Raw genomic sequence first — 22,151 nt, forward strand, 5'->3', positions numbered from 1 at the left:
CCTCCCTCGCACTCTCCCCAGTTTAGGAGGAACACAGGGATGCTTTTCTCCTTGAGAAAGCTTCCCCTCAGCCCCAAGGCTCCTGGTTGAGCACTGGAGAGATCTCACCCGGGCAATGGAACTTGGATCAATTTCCTAGCTTCTGCCATTCCCACCTTGTCCTCTGGGGGTGCTGTCTTATCATGACTTGACCCCAGTCCCTTTACCTGAGCAAGTCATGTCCCTGGCTGATGAGGACACCAGTGTCTCTGAAGGCCTCATAGGACACTGCAGATTGAAGAAGTCTCATCAGTCAGTTCACTATCAACAGATTACATATTTTCTCAAAATTAAAGCATTTCTTACTGCCCAAGGAAAGTTTCATAAGAGATTTGTCATGAACAAAGAGGTGTACTCATTTTCCCTTTTTTCTCCCTTTCTCTTCCCTCCCTCTTCCATTAAGAGATGATAAAATTAGTTTGAAAGAGAATAGGTGACTGTGTCACTGATTCTTAGGGGAAAGCAGAGATGGTGTACTTTGAAAATAGTGTGGCATGGGCCACAGCTGTGGAGCAGGAGGAGAGTCAGCATTCTCAGTAGGTGATGAAAGCCAGTTATTCATTACCACCAAGACTTGACAGTGCACTGAACACCCGACATTATATTTATGCTACATAAAATAACGTGATTCAGTTTTTATGACCCAATTTAATCCAGTAGAGGGTATCGGTTTAATAAAGACAAGGTCAATAGAATTAAAATTATCCATAGATCTACATAACAAAAGGCTAATAAAAAAAGAATTGAACTAATTTGACAGGATAGAGGCAGCACTGTCGTAAAAATTTGTAAAATGGAGAGAAAGTACCTCACTCAGAATTTGTGTGAGGTAAGTTGACAGGTGCCAAGATCTGTAAAAGGAAAAAAGCAAACACCACAGTGTAGTCTTTTTAGAATTTCCAGGCCAAGTACAAGGCCCCTTCATTTATTTATCCCACTGATGGCAAAAAAGACTATGTGTGTGTGTGTATGTGTGTGTGTGTGTGTGTGTGTGTGTGTGAAAACGTTAATGTTTTGACAACTATCCAACAAACAAGCAAACATTTTTATGGTTGTATAAGATTTTTTCAAAGTTGAATTTCACTCCATTTGGTACCTTGCATCCCTTCTAGGTATCCATGGCAATTGACTGGGAATGGCTAATGTGAGTATAGAAATGTCAGTACTAGCTACTCCCTAGACCTGTGGAGAGCTGTGGGCTCAGCGCTCAGTGCAACTTTACAGAGGCAGGAAATTGCACATGCTGTGTGGGTGGATTTCAATTCTGTTTTACTCACCACACATTTATGCAGCTTCCCCTAAGTATCCACCTCAGGACTGGGTTCAATGGAAAAATTCAGTGGAAAAGAATGTGACCTGATCTCTATCCACAAAGGACTCACAGCCTTTAGGGGATACTCTGATTTATTGTCAATCCTTTTGAGAATTTGGGGTCAAAGGTAAATTCTAGTGAACTGCCCATAGTTCCTGGTACCAAGTTCCTCATGTTGGCCCCTCAACATTTTCTCCCATTTATCGGTCAACTCCCTTGAACCACTCACTGTTCCTTCCAGCAAGAGCCCAACATTTGAGCAATCCAACCACTGGCTTCATTACCCTCCTCAGGGTTACAAGGTTGGCTTGCGGGCATCAAGTGTCTGTTTTCAGACTGCTGTGAAATCCTGGGCTGTTTGGTCTCTAGAGTGATGTGATAGTTCATTTTCTGTGTCAACTTGTAAAGACCATGATACTGAGCTATTTTATTCTAGATATTTCTGCGAAGGTTTTTTTTTTTTTAGGTTTATATTTACATTCAAATCTATAGACTTTGAATAAAGCAGATTCTTCTTCAGGATATGGGTAGGCTTCATTCAATCAACTGAAGGCCTTGATAGAAAAAGACTGACAACCCCCAGAAGCAGAGTGACTCTGCCAGAAAACCACCTTTGAACTCAAACTGCAACTTTTCCTTAGGTGTTCAACCTGGTGGCCTAACCCACAGACTTTAGATCTGCCAAGCCTCCACATTTTTTTTCTCTCTTTCCATATAGACACAGATATGTACATACATACACACATATGTATGTGGATATATGAACACATGCACATATATATATATATGTGTGTGTGTGTGTGTGTGTGTGTGTGTGTATACATATATATGTGTTGTGTGTGTGTGTGTGTGTGTATATATATATATATATATTTTTTTTCCCCCTCTGGAAAACCTGGCTAATACAAGTGGTATTCAGTTACTGCTCCTCAGAGCTCCAGGGCTTCCCTGAACTTCAGAAAGTCCTGCAGTGAGGGAGAAGAACAAAGAAGACTGACTTAACTGGGTCGGGCCCTCTCCCTGCTAAAATCAGAGTAGTTCCATTTTCATCTGTTTTATATATTAATGCCACGTAGATGCTATCGAGTCAATGTAAGTCACAGGAAGGATGGAAGCTGAGCATGACCACTGGGTTTGACCGTGAAAGAATCTCTTGTAGGTTTAGCTCAGTTTCAGGGGAGGGCTGGGGGCAGAAGCCAGGCTTCAACCAGTTGCTAGAAGTGAGGAAGTGAAAGTGGGAAATACCAACTTCCCTTCTAGGGCTGGGCCTGGGGCTCAGCGGTAGCACACTTGCCTGGCATGTGTGAGGCACTGGGTTCGATTCTCAGAACTGCAAATAGATAAATAAAATAAAGATCCATCAACAACTAATGAAAATATTAATAAATAAAATAAACTTTCCTTTTAGAGTGGGGTATAAGGAAGTAGCATGGATGGAGGTCAAGGCAGGGCACTTCCTTTGAGAATTCATAAGTTTGAGGACAGAGACAAAGCTGTGCTCAAGTTGAGAAGGATCTATTGGGAGGGTGTGAGGGAAGGACAGTAGGTGGTCCATCATCCCTAGGAAGTGGGTGGGCAGAGGTCAAGAGCCCCACCTGGTTGCATAAACTCAGACAAGACACTTACCCTCTGGAACCTCCAAGCCTTCACTTGTGAATTGGAGATCACAGTGCCCTCTTCACCGGCTTATAAGGATTAAATGATGCATTGTGTAGGTAGCAGATAGTAGATGGTAGAGGGGCTGGTACACGGGGGACAGTCAGTTCTTCCTTCCCTCTCAGCTTCCTGATATCACTTTCCACTGTCTCTTGGTTTCCACATCTCAGTCTGTGCCTGTGATTGGAGTTGGGTAGATCCAGGTTTAACCATACTGGCTGTTTAACTTTAGGTAGGGTATCCAATTTACCTAGACCTCAATACTGACATCTGTAAAAGGAGGATACTACTTCTATTTTAGGATTATTTGGAAAGGTTAAGTGAGATCATATGTAAAACCCCTAATGAAATGCCCAACTTTGGGAAGATACAGAGAAAGAATAGTTTAAGTGGCTCATTAGTGGTCAAAGTCTCCATCCAACTGATGTGCACCAGGGAGCTCCTGCCATTTTATGGGACAAAGAGAAGAGAGGAACAGGTGTCTTTGTGGTTTGGCTCATGTGTCCATTTCTTTCCTAAATGCCTTAAACCTGAGCTTGGCATTGTGTCTCTTGTCTCATTGTGTCTTCGGGATCATTGATACAACCCTAGAATGGTTCTTTCAAGAGCTGTTTTTTTTTTTTTTTTTTTCCAGTTTCTCAAACAGTCAAGCTTCAGGGAGGAGGAAGTGGCAAAAAAAAAAAAAAAAAAGGAAGGAAAAAAATAAAAGAAAACAGAGAAGAAGCAAGAAGAGAGACAAGGTTTGAGGCAAAGAAACCCTGGGGGATCTCTATCATGCCTGTTTTTTTTTTTTAATTTAAAATTTTTTTTTAATTAGCTACACATGACATTACAATGATCTTGGCAATTCATACATTTAAATCAATTGGGGTATAATTTCTCATTTTTCTGATTGTACAGATTGCAGAATCACACTGGTCATAGAGTCACCTGTATACATACTCTATCATGTCTGTTTTAATCATCTTACAATATCATGTAAATGTGCTAAATGAATGAATTAACGCATGTCTTCTCCACAGTACATTTAAGTGAGATATAGGGCTATTCAAATACAAATTCCTCTAGCCCATGCTTGTTTTTAAAATGAGACTTTAAAAATATGCATGACTCAAACTCTTCACCTTCCAGTTACCCTTTTTAAAAATACCCAACCAAGACTATGGTTCAAGATTTCCTCCCTGGTGATTTCAGAAATTCTGGTCTTTCATGGGGTTTTTCTCCAAAAGTTTTTTTGAGATATTCTCCAAAGATGTTTGTATGAGCCGGAAATGAGTTTTGGCCATTGCTTGTCACTCCAGCTTGCTCTAAAAGGCTGTCTCCTGACCTTTGGGTCATCCTTTCCAACCTAATATAGCCTTTATCTAGGTTCTGTGTTCTGTAAGTGGGCAGAGATCTTTTCCTTTGATCAGGTCATAAATTTTAGCAAAACTTAGTAGTGGATTTAGTGCCAATAGTTTCAACATATAGAGAATTAATCCTGAGTGAGTTCTGGGCATCTTAAGCCCTAGCCCCCATAAGGCATGGCTCCTGTAACCAAGGCCAGAACTTTCCTTGGCTCCATGCTATTACCTATTGTAGGCCCCCATACAAACAGAAATGCCTACAGTCATCCCTTCTGTCCAAAAATTTCAGGCCTCCAATACCTTCGGGGGCCCATCAGGAGGGTGTGTAAGAAACTCTGTACCTGCCTCAGCTCTGTTATCCTCTCTGTCCTCCCCACCCCTTTTCCTCCACTGGGACAGCTATTTAAATAAAAAGTGGCTTGACTCCCTCTTGTGTCAACATTCAAAAATAGAAGAGACTTTATCTTTGTTAAGCAAACTGCTGCCTCAAAGTGTTTTCCTTTTCAAACAAAAAATTAGTCTTGCCTCAGAGATGATGTATTAGTTTCCTATTGCTGCCATAACAAATGACCACAAATGTGGTAGTTTCAAATAGCATGCATCTATTGTCTCATAGTTCTAGAGATCAAAAGTCTTAAATGTGTCTCATTGGTCTAAATTTAAGATAATGACAGATCTGTGTTCCTTTTCGGAGTCTTTAAAAGATATTTGTCTCCTTGAGTTTTCCAGCTTCTAGAAGCCTCCTATATTCCTTGGCTTGTGGAATGACCTCCTTCCATTCTTAAAACCAGCAATGACCCATTGAGTCTTTCTTGCCTCTGACTGTCCTTCCCTTTTCCCTTAAAAGAACTCATGATTATACTGAGTCCCTCAGAAAATCCAAAATGATCTCCCTATCCCAAGATCTTAAGCACATCTACAAAGTTGCTTTTGCCATAGAGGGTATTGTATTCACAGGTGATGGGCCTTAGGAGTTGAATTCTTTGGGGTATGTGTATGCATAAGTGATATTATTATGAAGTCTTTTCATAATTTAAACTTTTCATAATTTGATAACTTTAAAATAGTGGTTGTTCTGGGTATATGCATAAATAACTTATCATAAATGGAGATGTTTTTGTCGCTGAAATTCTTTGTGAAAAGAGCCCTATATTTGAAACAAATAAGTCAACCAAGGATGTTGTGGTATGAGTGGGAAGAATGGAGGTGGATAGGGAAGTGAGTCTTTAGACATTTTAAAGAAGCAAAAGATGATCACTGTAGTGTGCTCTAAGGATGGCGGAACTACAGGACTCTTTGCTTCCACAAAAGGGAAACAGAGTTAGTACATAAACTTTATAATAGGAGTGAGGATTGAGCTGCTTAACAGGAAAAAGAAAAAGCTGAGATTCTCAAAGGGAAATTTAAAATGAAAGAACCCAGGAACTGAGTACTAGTGGAAAAGGGGGAGAGAAAGAAATAAAACATCCCAACTAAACCAAGCAAAAGAAACAGCAACAAAACATAAAACTGATGGTCGGAATGGACAACGGACATGTGGGATGTGGGGAGCACCTTATTATATGGGGGGATCTTCATGCAAAGTCACATTGCTCGCTGATGCCTTGGGGCAGGTTGAGGTGGGAAAAGATGAGAAAAGATGTTGAGCTCTACAGCAGGGACGGCACAGGGAAAGGAAGAGGTCCCCGCAGGATCAGAGAAGATACTGCCACTAGTTGGGTTGCAAGTGACAAGAAGGTAACTGTTTCCTTCCATTATTCTTATCCTCTAACTACTTGTCTGGTCTAAGTGAGTGACCCTGCATTGTCTAGCAGCTGTCACCTCTCCACTCCTTTAAATACTCTCTTTCATCCCTACATCTTCTCCAAATTCCTTAAAGATCCTAAGAATTTTAATTTTTTAACATTTATTTTTTACATCTACAGTTCTAATTAGTCTGTAAACTCAACAATGGCATACATGTTTGTTTTTTTCATTACTATGTAGTCAGTTCCTGACACTGAACCTGGTATATAGAGAGGTGCATGGTAGTCCTTGAATGAATGAATGAATGAATGAATCATCTCAGGCTCATTCTCCTTCATTTCAGTTTTCAGCTTATTTCTAAGTCCCAGTTAGTGCCTCTTTCATTCAATTCTGACATGACCTCTTCTTGTCTATTCCAGTTACTTTTGACCTTAAGGGGGTACAGAAGATAAATAAGATGAAATAGACCATGGCGAACAGACCTGCATACAGGGTGGAGCAGGTCCTGGCAATAAGCCCCACATCAGGTAAGAGGAAACACGAGGTACCAGGCAGACAGATGGAGTTCAGTGCCCCAATCTCATGGTCCAGGCAGGTAATGTGGCCATATGCTCCTGTAAAGATGGAACAGGTAGGTGTTTTGACAGATGTTAGAATCAATTAGATATTAGGTAGTTGTCTGGGAAACTTGAGGTTTGGGACTGAAACTGAAGCATGTGTTTCCCTTTTTCTGTGTGGACATATGCACGGTCACATTCACCTATGTAGGAAGAAAAAATGGGATCCAGTGGAGAGAGGGTGGTGGTCACACACACAAAGAGGATAGTAGGATTGGTACTAAAAGTGGCTCTGCAAATTGCTAACTCTTCTAAGAACAAGATGGGCCTTTAAGTTTGCAGATAGGTATCAAGTAGTTTCAACTATGGAAGAGGCATGTTTGCTGGGAAGGTGTTATGGTTTGAATGCAAGGTATCCCCCAAAAGCTTAAGCGTGAGACAATGCAAGAAGATTCAGAGGAGAAATGATTGGGTTGTGAGAGTCTTAACCCAATCAGAGAATTAAACCCCTAATAAGGATTAACTGAGTGATAATTGAGGTGGTAGGGTGTGACTGGAGGAGGTAGGCATTTAGGGCATGGGTTTGGGGTATACATTTATATCTGGCCAGTGGAATCTCTCTCTCTGCTTTTTGGTCATCATGTGAGCTCCTTCCCTCTGCCACATTCTTTTGCCATGAAGTCCTGTCTCACCTTGAGCCCTAAGGAATGGAGCTGGCCTTCTATAGAGTAAGACCTCTGAAATGTGAGCCCCTAAATAAACCTTTTCTCCTTTACAGTTTCTGGTTCAGGTCTGTAAGTCACAGCAGCAGAGTAGCTGACTAAAACAGAATAAGTCAGACAGATTCATCCTTCACCAGAGGTTCATACTTCCTCAACTCCAGGCCTCTTCCTATTCTCATCTCAGTTACACAATGTATCTAGATTCACTCACCAAGCACTGATCCAACCATGTCATTTTTATTAAACTTTCCAGGGCACTCTACTGCCAGCAAAAGTAGAAACTTCTCACCCTGGCATTGAAGGTCACATAAATGCCCACTTTTCTTGCCATTTTAACCAGATTGCTGTCTATTATATGTGTTTTCCTTTCCTTCTTTGTACCTTTTCTTTTCCTGTTTCTTTGAAGACCTTTCCCATTTTTACTGCTGGAAAAGTCAGCTTGATGCTGTGGGGAAAGACATATCTGAGCTTCAACTTTTGGTTCTATCAGTTATGGTTTTGGGGGCCTGCTGCCTAACCTCCTAGAGCCGCACCCTACCTATCAATTAGATGGGGACAGAAATGCTTGTTTGGTAGGATTGTTGGGAGAATTAAATGTGATAGCACATGCTAGCATCTGGCACATAATTGATGCTCAAAATTGTTGGCCACCCATTCTTCAAATCCATCTCAGTTGATATCTCCTGCAGGCACCCCTCAATGACGTGCAGGCTCCTTGTTTGCCCTCAACCCCACAGACACTTGTTGGGACCTTTCTCTTGGCATTCGTCATCTTTGCATTTTACTAAGAATGTTGGTGTACTTGTTCCAGCTCCCTCTTTAGGTTTGAAGTTCTCGAGGGCAAAACCTGAATTGTCTTTATCTTTGCAGCCTCTGCAGAAGGTGGTACCAAACTGGCACAGGGACTTGGCAGCTGTGCTCAAAGTATTTAATAAACATTTGTTGAATTTAATGGAAATGTCTAAAGCAACCTGCTCCCATTGTCATTCTGAGAAATTCCAGTCTTAAGTGCTGCAACCATCCTCAGCAATCATGTATTATTCATGAAAATGTCATTTTCAGCGCTCCCGTTTCCTGGTCTACCATCAGAGGGAGGTGACAGGTCAGCGGCGTGGGCTGGACACACTCACATTTCAGAAGCTCTGACTTTTCTCACCCTCAGCATGTCCCAGCCCCAGTGAGGTGAGCTCAGCATTGCCAACCACAGAGCCAAAGTCATTGTATTCTCTCTCACAGAAGCTCTGGCAGGAATATTGGTCTTTCAATGCAATGCCAGTTCAAAATATATTATCGGTTCTTTTCACATTTCTAATATTTCAAAAAAGTAAAACTCTAACATTAAGTTAAGGCCCAGAGGGGATAAATTGTTTAATGAAAGAAGACATATATTTGGCATTTACAAAATGGGAAAGGAGGCACAGAAAATCTGGATATGGCAGGTGGATCCTCCATGAGAAGATGCACACAGAGTCTTCCTTTATTTTTATTTCCTAACTTGATAAAAAACTGGAGCTTTCTGCTGCCACCGAGCAGGGAGGCCTATGATGTTTGTGCGGTTGATTTCATGCATGTTGACAGGTGCATCACAATTCTGACAGTTAAAAAATCTATCCCCTGCCTCCCATCACACTGGGATGTTGATGTCATGTTGGTGTACTCTGGAAGCATCCTGAAGCTACATGCAGAGAACACAGGATTCTTGGTCCTTTTTAGAATTTAAAGCACACTTATTTTGAATTGATCTACTTACAGAATGATGTATTTCTGGAAGGACTGAACCATCAATGAGAGATCACTTCAAGTTGAGTCTTTTTGCTCAGATACATGTCAGGCAGGCCTCTGCAGTGGAGGCACCCCATCTTTGAGGATGCTGATCCCTCTGTTTGGGATACTTTCTGGGGGATACAAGTTCCTCTTCAGTGATGATCAAATATTGTCTTTCCAGTGTCAGGTGGAGTGCTTTGCTCCCTCTTTTTGTTCCCACATAATATTTACATCTCTCTCTAGGGCTGTTTTTTTTTTTTTAAATTGCTGCAATTATTTGTTTATATGCCTCTTTTTTTCTGGATTGCAAATCCTTTAGTGACAGAAATGATTTTCTTTTCTGAGACCATTTTCCTGCCTCTCTTTGTATCCCCTGACCTGCATGAAAATTAAAACAAAACAAAACCCATGAGCCAGTCTCAAAGAACTGGCAGTTATGAATACCAACAGAACCGCTGAAAATTCTGCTCTACAATAATTCAAATCATAGAAGACTGTAAAAAAAAGAAAAATGGGTACTATAGAATATGATACCGTGAAAAAACAAGACAGATATGATTAAGATACACATGATACCTGAAAATAAGGCGTAAGGGGATTCAGGGTGTCTCCTACCCCCACCATCCATCCAGCTGGACTTCATGTAAACAAGAAATAAACATCCAGGATTAAGTGACTCCCTTCCCTTCTACTCCTCCAATATTTACTTTCTGTTCTTTTAGTAACTGCCCTTTTCCATTTTTAGGTTATTTTTACTTATATTAAAAATGGGTACTTGAAATAAAAATCATATTTTATATGGAATTGTTGATTTCGGTGTTCATTATTTACGCATTTATGTAGCTAAATTTTCTCCTTTTAATTTTCTTTGTTATTCTAGATAATGCCTCCCAAAGATTTTAACAGAAATATCTGAGTTGTATAGTTTCTGAAGAAAGCTGGTCTCATTACCTTTATGAAAAAATAGTTTCAATGAACACAGTCATCTCATATTACTCATTTTCCCTTCAAAAGTTCTGAAAACACAATTCACTGTCTTCTGACACTGTGTGTTGCAGTAGAAGAATGTGGACCTATTCTGATTTGGTCCTGTTGGAATTGTTTCTAGCTAATACACCTTGAGAAGATTAATGCATAGCTGGAGACATAATAGACAGACATTGCAAGATACCTATGTCCCCACCAGTTCTATTCCCTATCCAGCTGGTTCCACCCCAATATTACTATATCTAGCAAATAGATATAGTCACTGGGAAAAGTTTCTTATGTATGAACAAGTAAACATAAATAGGTATTCTTACAAATAGGCAGGAATGGAAAGAGTGGAAGTAGTTATTATTATCTGCTTGTAATAAAAGCTGAGTACAGATGATACAAAAAGAAGTAGATTATCTCTTAGGTTAGACCAATGACTAATGAGGAAGCATGGGGAAAGTAAGAAAATCCAAAAAGTTCCTAACTCCTTATCAGCCATAAAAGAAATTCTACAGTGATGCTGGAATGGATACATATAAATTGAAAGTTATGGTACATATGCTTTTTATGGAAGGTCTGAAGTTAATGATGAGTAATGTTAAGACAGAGTATTTACCTCCTAAATCATACTAGAACAAAAAAATAAAAAAAAGAAAAAGAAAAGAATGCTGTGTACATATATCAAAAAAGCCATAATAGAAAAGACACCTCAAGGAAAAATAATGTTTAAAAGCATAAACTAGAATGACAGTTCTAGTATTTTGATGATCATCATACTCCCCATGAAATAGTGGATTGATAAATTACAGTTTATTGGTCCTTTGGAAGATGGTGAAGATACAGAAAATAATCTTTTTAAAGACTGGGTGATGGGAAACCACATTTCAGATGTGAAGTTAAGTAAAAGAGAATGTGTTCACTAGGATTGCAGCTATAAAATAAATCTGTGGACAGGCAGAGGACCGACCATGGGGCAGACTGGAGGTGTTGCAATTACAGGATTTATTTTTGTTACTATTTTTCTTAAATTAAAATTTCCTTCAGTTTAGTTTTGTATAGACTTTTTCTTTATTAAATTAAAATGATAATATCAGTAATTATAACCAATGAAATTGTCCTAAGGCATATTTTTAGAAGTTTAAAAATCTCTTCCTACTGCCCTCCATTCTAATCCTCCTGAAACTGTCAATGTGGACAACTTGCTGCACATCTTTTCACGGTTTCCTTCATTCTCAAGCTAAAAGCACATATTTAGGACTCTTTTTGTTGGTATTGGCATTTGTTTTCATGGAATTGGAATTGTGCCATAAGTATAACTCTACAGATTATTTCCCCATTTGACAAAATAAATTTCTATATTTTAAAAAAATTTAGTTCATACTGTGGATGATTACAATTGAGTTAACAATATCCCTTGTTGCTTGATATTGAGATTCTTTTGATTTTATAAGCAACAATACAATAAATTTCCTGGTTCATATACACTTATATATTAGATTGGTTGGTCATATTGCCAACCAGAAAAAAAAGGTCTTGGACAAAAACACGAGTTTGTTTATAAATCCACACATATTTACTATTGCACTAATTTTTGAGATGATCACTCTTTGTAAGATCAAGGATAAAAGTTTCAAGTTGTTTTTTTTTTTCCTAGGCCCCATTGTGGTACACAGTATGTGGGGGGCCACATACATGTTGAGAGAGAAAAGAATAATAAAAGACTCAGAGATGGTCAGCAGAAATGCTTGGACGGAAGCAAAGGAAAAGCATCCATTTTATGGATGAGAAAAATGGCCGTTCACAGAATCTCCATGTCTTTCTCCCTGGCAAAGGGAAAGATGGCACCTCTTCCATTCCTTTGATGCTAGACATGGCCATGTGGCTTGTCTTTAGTGTATGGAGCATGCACAGAAGCAGCGCATGTTTTGTGAGGTCAGAGATTTAAGAGCTGGTGCTCAGGTTTCTCTACCTCTTTCTCCCTATCACCATGACTTTGACATTCCAGATAATGGAGGTTCCATAAGGCAGAATCCCTGAGTGAGTCATAGGACAGAGCTCCCTACCTTCCAGCCAGTGTGGGATGGACATATGAGCATAAGTGAGATATTAATCTTGTTTGAAGTCACTAGGATTTTAGGGTCATTTGTTAGGATAGCATAACTTAGTCCATCCTTACTGATTAGAGTCACCTAGAAAATAGATTTCACTGAGAGATACTGGAGTTGGATCTCAGGGGAGAAGACAGAATGTAGTTCAGGAGTCGAACAGTATGTGTATGAGGAAGTGGAAGTAGCAAGTGCTGCATTTCTTTCAAGGTTGCTTAGGGGAACCCAGTTCTGCCAATTAGTTAAATAAATGTTTTTTGGGGGAATCTAGGGATAATTCTGGAACACTTTTAAAATAAACTTAGAAAAAAATTAACTGCATAAATAATGACAAAACCAAGACATACATTATAAAATTCTTTGTATATAAAGATGCAGCAGCTTTTATGTGTCTCCATGTGTGCTGGAGATGTAATATCACACAATAAATTCCTCTGTGTACTTCTAGGAAAAATTGCGTTTCTCCTGATGAAATGTATTTCTTTTTATTATTTTATGAGAATTATGCCAACATTCTTACAAGCCCTTATTCTCTGTTCTCCTCTTTGTCTTGACTGCCAGGGAATTCAGAACTGTGTTCAAGTGAAAAAATACCCTCTACCGAGATGGTTTGTGAACCTCTCTTGTGTTTGGGTCTAGAAAAGGAGCAAAAGGCTTTTGGTCTCTGATGGAAGATCTGGAGAGCCTGGGCAACCCGTGTGACTGAAGACAGGAAAGACTGTGACTGATTGTCACCAAGACAAGTTGGGATATGTTAAAAGTGGGAAAGATGCATTGGAAATACCATGGGAGCCAAAGAGTAGAGGAAGAGAGAGATTTTATGTTTATTCAAGATGACCCTAAAACCTGTAGTCACATAACTAGCCAAATCCAGCAGCACCTTGAGAACCGTTCGGCAATAGTTGGACTATTGGTAGAAAAGAAGGTAGGTGGGCTGTGGGTATAGACGGGTGGCAGAGTTCTTGTCTAGAATGTGCCAGGCTCTGGGTTTCATCCCCAGCACCACAAAAACAGGCAAACAATAACAGCAACAACAACAAAAAATGTAAATAAAGGCCTGGTTCCCAGTGAGATAAGATCAAAACTATGTACCACTCGACATCAGAGTTTATAAAACTGGGCCATAAGCTTTTAGTGGATTGTGAATTGACTCAGAGCATCTTAATCAAAGTTGTAAAAAAAAATAGAAGAAAATGGAATAGAAAATATCAATATGGATTCCATGTAGTAAGGGTTGGTTTGTTTCTGTAATGAAGCCTTTGTTTCTGTGTGTGTGTGTGTGTGTGTGTGTGTGTGTGTGTGCGCGCGCGCACACGCGCTTTGCTGTGATTAGGAATATATTTCTTACTGTGGATTCTGGGTACAGAAAGAAAGAAAAGAAAAGAAAGCCACAGGTTTAGAGCCTGTAGGGAGATTGAGTTTATTTTGTGAAGACAGGGGCAGATCAGCAACTTCAAGTGACCAAGATACCACAAGACAGGCAAAATCTGGCTATTGCTAAGGAAAGAACACCTTATGATGCTAAAGTCGGTGGTGGTGCTGCTGATTTTGAGTGAGACAGAACTGCCCAAGTGTGCAGACAATAGGCAGTGGTTTAAATGAGCATGCAGCCTTGGCACAGCTGAACATTGTTGGTTAGAGTCAATAAATGTTTAAATTGGTATACGACGTCAGTAGCAATTTGTATTAAATCTCTCTCCTTGATCTTGGATCAATTTCCTCCTGCATAATAAGCTAGAGAGAGAAACTGAAGGTCAACACCAAAAGAATGGTGCTGAGCAGAAGGGCCTCAGAGGTGAGATGAGCAGGACTTGAGCTTGAGTTTGAAAACCTGGAGAATCAGGAGCAGGTCGAGTGCTGTGACTTCCCGCCAAGACCTGGAACAATGTGAAGGTGTTGCAGACCCATTTTAAATTGTTCTACTGCACAGGGGGAGTGCAAACCTGAGACATTAAAGTCCCCAGGAAGGGCCAAAATGCCTTTCCCTTTGTTATATACTTCTTGGGGGGAGCTCTTTTGCTTTAATTTAGAATGAGACTGTTTTTGACTCTTTCATTAAAAGCCACTTCAAATCCTTTTCCTAAACCCAGAGTATACAAATGGTAAATAAGGAAATGGAGATTGATAAGACTGTAGCTCATTTTATTTGATGTCATATCCTCTTATTTATGTTACTCTTTGGCAAATTTCTAGGCTGTAGTTGTTTTTCCTATCAATGGAAGTTTTACAGAGCATCCAACATGCCAAAAGTGATTACTGCATTTGGGATGCACAGATATTTCAACCTGCCACCTTGGTTTCTCTGATATCATTACTTCCTATATCCTTTTAAATTTTCCTTGCAGCCATAATTATCTGACTTCTGAAGATGGTTCTAGCCATAGAAACAGAATTATAACAGTATAGAGGTTCCCCCTGCCGTCCCCGCTCTATTTCCAACATTGGCTGTGCCTGGCGTGCTGCAAATACCATATCGTCATTCAGACTAAAATTGTAATTCTGGGCGTGCACAATGTCACTGCGGTTAAGTTGCTGATAGAGAAGAATTCTGTTCAGGTTATTGTCAGTGATAGAGAGCAGAGCTTGTGGTTGTTTGAACGTTTATCTTTCTCTCTTTGTTTTCAGGAAGATTATAAGGAGGAAAAGATCTTCATTAGGATAGTGGCATATTTTATTTAACCTAACGCTGTTTAATAAACAGGAACACATTTAAGGCAAGATACAACATAGAGAAAGATTTATGCTTTTTCACTAGGTTTGATTTTTTTAGAGCAATTTTTTTTCCTCAGAAAAACTGAAAGGAAGAATATTTTTTAAAAATACAAATCTTTTTTAATAATTAACCTTTATTAGTGCTTAACTACACTCTAGTTTTTGTTTATTTATTATTTATTTACTTATCTATTTATCTACGTATAACTTGCAGAGAACGCTGGCCTATATACGTCTTTGCCCCACCTCTGACAATCTGGCTCCCATTTCTGGATCCAGTTTGTATCCTGATCACTGGTCTCGTACCTGATTAATTCTAAAACTCTACCCCCCCATTATACCACATTGCTAATTTCATAAAATATGTAGATTTTCAATAGTCTTATAAACATTTAAAACCTACAGGAAAAATCAAAACAAAATAAAATTTACAACCCAAACCACCCAACCCCATCTCAAGGTCTACCTTTCTGTTTTTAGAAAAAAAATATCTATTTTAATAAAAAGATACAAAATATCTAGGAAAAGAAGTACCTGCCTATCCATGTCCCTACTTTCTGTCCCCACTCTCTCCCCCATAACAATAGCCTACTTTATGCTTTGAATGTAGCCTTGTTGCTCTGCCACTGAGACTTATTTTTAAATGGACATGTTTCTTTCTCTTCCTCTCCACTTCACCTTCGCTAACCTTCCCTTCCCTAATCTGGGGGTCGGGGAGGGGAACCGATTACCTTTCTTCCCCATCCTAGGCAATTACACCCACCATAGGAACAGAAGGAAATAATTCAGACTTGGGGATGGCACCATATTATCTAAGAAATGACTATCTCCCGAATTAACAAGCGAATTACAACTCCAGACAGAGAACACCTGTAATGTAGACTTGGAATCACCTTGTTAAAAATCCTCTGTTCCCTGTGATAGGCAGAATCACAGCCTCTGAAACCAGAGTCCCCTGTGTTTCTCCTTTGCTCGAAAAGTAATAAAACTTATTTTTCCTTTTTCTCAAAACTGGTCCTTGTTATTGGACTGGCATCAAGGACGAGGACCAAGCTTTTGGTAACACCCCTACAAACAAGGTTTTTTTTTTTTTTTTTCCTTAAAAGAAGATTAAATTTGGAGGTTCTAGGCTTGCTGAGATTTCTCATCATCCCTTCTTTGGCTGAATTAAAAAATTAAACATGCCGAGTGCCCTGTGTACAACCAGATGTACATGACTCCTCATTGCTTTGAACAGTTCCAGATCCTTAGTAATTTGAGTTTATCTCAAAAATTACTGAACTGCATGGCAAGAAATTAAACTAAAAATTACGTTCATCCATCACCTTTTATGAGCCATGAAAAACTACACAGGGAATAAATCTTTGCAAGCAAGACAGTTTCTGTTCTAAGTGGTTCTTCTCACTTCACATGTATTAATATTCAAAACTATAACCTGTCTCGTGCTCAGCTTTGCGTGAGAAGGAGAACAAATCAATCCCCTCCTTCTGTTTATGTGTTGATTAACACTGTTCTTGTCTGTGCCGGGGGTATGGAGAGGTATGCTGCTTCTCCATTAAAGGAATAGGGGCTCTGGAAACCAAAACCCAGGGACTGGGTGCTTTCTGTGAGCCTGCTGTGGGTCACACCCAATCCTCCAGCAGTTCAAAGAAGATTTTCTTGTCCCCACTTTCCAAGGGAGGAAAATAAAGCCCAGAGAGCCTGTGGAAGGCTGGCTAGCTCACACAGCTTGGAAGTGTGAGCTAGGTCCAAACCCAGCCCCAGTAACTCCAAACACTTCTTGAATTCCTCCATGATACCCTTCAAAAAGCAATCAAAGGAAGTGAGAAAAAGGAAGCCCCCCACCCCCAGTAGCCACAGCCCTTCCCATGTCCACACAGCCAGGAGTGGAGCATTCTGCCTAATCCCCATTCCTAAGGATAGCTCTTTCCCTCTGCTCCCAATTTGCCCAGAAGTCACAGCAGGCTGCTCACCCTCTTGGGAGTGATCGTTGGAGTGTGAGTGGGAAGCTGCCCTGAGTGACTCATGCCATGTGCCCCCACACAGCCCTCACGAGGGTACAGAATTCTCCCCCCTGGATTGCATCTGAAGGAATTCATTCCTGTCTGCGTGGCACAGTCGTTTCCTGGGTATCTATCTGGTGGTTGATCCCCTCCTCAGCCTGCAAATAACTGTCAGAGTCAGAATCAGTGTCTTTCAAGCAGAAACCCACTCTTTCCCTTTTGCAGAAGGTTGAGTTGTAGCCTCCTTGGTGGGGACTGGAGACAGGACACTGTGGCCTTATGAGCTCTAAACCAGGGAGCAGCTCCTCCCCTACAGTGTCCTGACACAGCTGCATGTGCAGCTGCTTCGGTTGGCACATGTACTTTCATGGCAGGGGGAAGAAAAAAGTTTCTTCATGATCCAGATGTCCTCTTTGTGAACAACTCAAACTGTAACTGACTTCCTGGCCCATCACTGAGAAACCGGATGCCTGCACACCCATGCCCTAGCAATCCAGCTGATCTTGCCCTCTGATGCCTCGTGAAGCTTATGTAGACAGCAGAATACTGTGAGTGGCATTTGATCTCTGTCCACAGCCCAGCACCTCCTGCTGGGGTCACAGCCTTCACCCTGTGATCTCTTCATGTCCTTGTGTCTTCAGTCTCTGTGTGTCCACCGCATTCATCTTGCCAACCAGCTTCCTGGCACTGCCCATCAGCAGCCAACCCTTCCTGAAGAAAAATGGAAACAAGCAGGCCCAATGGTGACCCAGGTGGCACATTAGCACTTTGAGCAGGGCTCTCCACACGGCTTGGTCTTGTTCAGAGTCCATCCGAGGACACCCATCACATTTGCACCTTCAGAGCCTGACCTGCCCCTTTTACTGTCCCTGGGAGTACATCTCCCTCCCGGTCTCCCACCTCTTATTTCAGTAGGAAGCTTCCAAGCTGATGATTCTGAGCCCCTCAAGGGCCAGCGCCATGTTCGTTTGCATTTGTGGCAATAATGTGTTGAATAAATGATTGAGATGAGGAAACAGTATAAAGCTATTTAACCTGAATCTCCCCAAATTCAGTCCTCTCTTCCATGCATCTTAATTAAGAGGAAGGGAGGGATGCTAATTTAAATGGAGCACTTAACTATTTTTAAGCCTGGTGCTCAGCAGCACTTTCTCCTATATTATCCCATGGAATCCTTCCCCCAGTCTGTGAGGTAGGTTATGCTATTTCCATTTTAGATGCACAAAAAAGTAAGTGATCCAGATCCGTCTAAGTCCACAGTCACGTACTTTCCAATGCATTTGTCATCTGCCTCTCCACCTGCTTTCCCATATTTATCTCTTCTAATTCTTTAATAACCAAGAGAATTTACTAACAGTTGGCGCAAAAGGAGGCAGCATTTGAGGTGGTTCTATAGATACTAAGAGAGAGAGGTCTCCCAAACTTTAACACTCACTGGTAATACTTGGCAAAGGAGTCAGGAAGGAACAGAGCCCATGCATTGGTTTGAATGTTTGATTTTGTTTGCAAGTGACAATAGCCCAACTTGAAATGGAGAGGGAAGGAAAGGAAATTGTTATATCAAGTACCTAGGAAATCCTGGGCACATTTGTCATATGTTTGGGAAGAGAGTTCCTGCAATGCCATGGGCAGGTTGTCATTCTCCTCTCTCTGTCTAGGTTTTGCTCCCCACTGCATTGGCTTTATCATGAAGCAGGGTACTGTATGTGGTGCCAAGGCAGCCTTATCATTGCTGGGCTGGGAAGCCCATATCCACTGGTGCAGAATCTTATCATCAAGAGGAGAGAAAGAGCTGGGTGTGGTGGCACATACTATAATCCCAGCGGCTCAGGAGGCTGAGGCAGGAGGATCACAAGTTCAAAGCCAGCCTCTGCAACTTAGTGAGGTCCTAAGTAACTTAGCAAGACTGTGTCTCAAAATAAAAAATAAAAAGGTCTGGGTATGTGGCTCAGTGGATAAGCACCACAGAGAAAATTCCCTAGTACCTCCCCACCCCATACACACACAAAGATGAGGGTGGTAACAGTGGCCTGTGTCACATAGGGTGGGTGTGAGAGTTAAAGGAAATAGAACGTACAAAATGCTTCCTGGCATATCATCAAGTTGTCAGCAGCTGTATCTTATTATTGTTGCAATTATTATTAATTTCATTATTTAGAAACCTTGTATAAGAGTAACACTGGTGCTGTAGAATTGGCAAAAACTAATGTTACACTAGATAAAATTACAAAGATCAATAACTTGTGTACTCTCTATAGCAATAACCAAATGTATATTTTTATGGGAATTGAAGATTACATACACAACTTTTAGAAAGAGCCTGTCTCATGTTTAAGACACTTTCAAGAATGTTGGGGTTAAGATATTCCCAGAAAAGGTGGATGATGGCAACCTGGACTATCAGGAAGTAAACTACCTGGGGACATTTATGAAAGATGCTGCAGGTGCTTTCCTTTGGTAACAAACCTCTACTGAGCACCAACTGATTCCAATGGATTCCCTGGAGACCCCCACTTTTGAAAGTCCCCAGCTGAGAATTGTACCTTCTTTCCTGTAGTCCCCCCTAGCCCCTGGACCTGTGCCCAGAAGGAACTCCTGAATGTGTGTATCAATCTATTCTGTTTCTGATGCTAGATTTGGTATGCCCAGAGAGTATTTCTCTGGAATAAGACACCGCCATATGTTCTAGTCACTAAGACCTTTATTTACACGAGTTTTTCACCCTGGTGGTAATGATTAGGGATGAAAATGCCCTGGAAATTAACAAATTTCACAAAGAAAGAAGCGAATTAAGTCAGTGCAGGCAAGAGGCCTCGATTAGATGGGAACAGCACTACGAAAACATTCGCCTGGTCTGCTGAGGAAGGTACACTCCCTGCTCTCAAATTAATGCCATCTGGTCACCCCCTGCGAGACAAAGGCCCCTCCCCAGGAATGCCAAGTGCCCGCATGAGGACATGTAATCTAATTCTCCACGACACTTCCATCTCCATGTTAATATGAAAAATCTCGATGAAATGGATTCTGCAAGAACAGATTTTCATTATTGAAAAGCCATGTCAGAATAAATTAGCATAAAGAAGAAGCAGGAAAACACTGGATTGGATTATTCAGAACAATTTGATTATTCACCTATTGGCAAAGTTGTTTCGTATGCATTTAGTAGGCGTTAGAGACACTAAGTATTGTTCTTTCTGCTAGCAAAAAAAGAAAGGTTGAATTATCTGTCCTGTCTGAATTTCTGCATTGTTAACTTGAACACTTTCCCTGCTATTTCTTTGTCACTTGGTTATCTTGTGCCTTAGGTCAATAATGATAGTAGCAGAGCAGTGGTTGGAAGAGGAGACCTACCATCCATTTGTAGATTCAGCTCAGGTAGCATATCAGATTAGGTATCATAACTGAGCACACACTTAGCAAGAATCTGCCTGGATACTATTGTAAAAGAGAGGGAAAAGCAAAATGGAGGCAGACTGGCAAATTTGGGGCCTCTAGAACAAGGCTTGAGCTGCTCTTTCCTAACTGACCGTCTGTGGGTAGAGGTAAACTTCCTCTCCATTCTGGCTCATGCTACGTAATTACTAATCAATGGCAGTAACTTTTCCCTCCTGGAACCTAGACAGAGAAATGAAAGTGTTCTCAATGCTGTCTTCCAGGCACCCACTGCAAATGAGCAGGATTGGCACCCGAGAGCAAATCTGTTGGCTGTCCTGATTGTAAGCATGCCCTCCATTTCCTAGAGTGGGGAGAGGAGATCCTGTCATCAAAGTAACCCCAGTTGACCTTTCCTTTCTCTCCCTCTCCTGGTACAGGGAATCCACATACAGATAACCCTCCAGTGGTTACTCATGAGTCCTCCACCCCTATTATTCCATCTTGCCCAAAGAGCAAACCTCCCCGGTTCCCTCCCAATAAAAACAGCACCTGTGGGTTTCTCAGCTGGTGTAGTCGTGAACCTTTGGGTCAGAGACAAGCTTTGATGCTAAGCTCTCTCAGTCTTTCACTAGTCAAGGGTCTGATTTTGCTTCCTTCACCAATCTCGAGGGCTAGCACCCGGTTTCTAAGGTTGCATCCAGGTAGCAGGAAGCCACTGGGGATTCTGCAGCCATTAATCAGAACAGCTTGTCACTAACAAAAGCTTCAAATTCTGTCCAAAGTTCCAACTGGGATTCCTTGGTTCAGAGAAGGCTCTCATCACAGAGCTTCTCCCAGGACTTGCAGAGCTCCAGAGGCCATGTGGGGTCGGTGGCTTCCCTCTTTCTGGGGCACTGGCCTGCATGACTAGGATTCTGTTACAAATCAGAGCCAATGCAGACTGTTGTCACCCATGAGCAGAGGCTGATGTGTGAGGAATTTTAAAGTGCAGTTTATTCAGCCCCAATTAAATCCCATTTTACAAATTCTATCCAACTCCTCCACAGGAGAAAGCTCATTAATTTTTCTCCCCCTGCCCTAAGCCAGACTTGGTGGCAGTGCTGGGCTGTTGCTGGTGGAAGGCTGTCAGCAGAGTTCTGTGATTTCTTAGAAATGGCAAAAGGATTTATGTGGTATAACTAAGTACCAGAAAGACAAGGTTATTTCTAAGCAGGTATCAGAAAATAAAGCGACGGGCATGAAATGGGGAAAATAATCTTTGAAGAGAAGCATTCAAGCAACTCAGGGCTCACAAATCAAGAGAAAAGGTTTCTTTTTCTTTGTCTTTACTCCTTTAAAGAAGGCCAATTCTCTCCAGTCAGGGATATCCAGTAGGCATTATGGGCTTTATAACAGCTCGTGATTAAATCAATTTTTAGAAGAGCATCACAGATAAAGCCTCCTGGGTTGTCTTTTAGCTACTGAATGGGTCATCAGAGGATCACCCTATTAGTCAATCAACACACATCCAGGAACTGGAATCCTTAAGATATCTTAATGTCAGGATTACCTCCCTTCCAGTCTCCTTTTTACCCTTTTAGGTACCTGGCAAATCCAAACTAGGGAACACAGAACCAAATCCTTGCTCTTTATTCCCTACTTTGAGTCAGCCTCAAAACCACTCCCCACCGCAGTCCTGTTCTTCCCCTGTCTGTGTGTTAAGGGCCCCTCTGCACTCCTATTAAGGTCTAGGGCTGCAGCCATCTCCTGTTCCTCTTCCTTGGGTCTTGTTTGACCTCATCAGCTCTTCAGAGTCAAAGGGACCTCACATGCCAGACCCAGATCCGGCCACCAGCACGG

General features: G+C 41.1%; 1 long non-coding RNA gene across 1 annotated transcript in view; it reads left to right on the forward strand.

The window, feature by feature from the left end:
- LOC125612067 overlaps positions 1 to 9,911 on the forward strand; it is a 40,687-nt gene extending 30,776 nt beyond the window's left edge. The window contains exons 2-4 of the long non-coding RNA XR_007342332.1: positions 3,642 to 3,747; positions 6,519 to 6,626; positions 8,249 to 9,911. This is a non-coding gene — a long non-coding RNA (uncharacterized LOC125612067). The remainder of the gene's footprint in view (positions 1 to 3,641; positions 3,748 to 6,518; positions 6,627 to 8,248) is intronic.
- Positions 9,912 to 22,151: the final 12,240 nt, after the last annotated feature.

Source organism: Marmota marmota, unplaced genomic scaffold (assembly GCF_001458135.2).
Source record: "Marmota marmota marmota unplaced genomic scaffold, marMar, whole genome shotgun sequence".
Taxonomy (NCBI): Eukaryota; Metazoa; Chordata; class Mammalia; order Rodentia; family Sciuridae; genus Marmota; species Marmota marmota.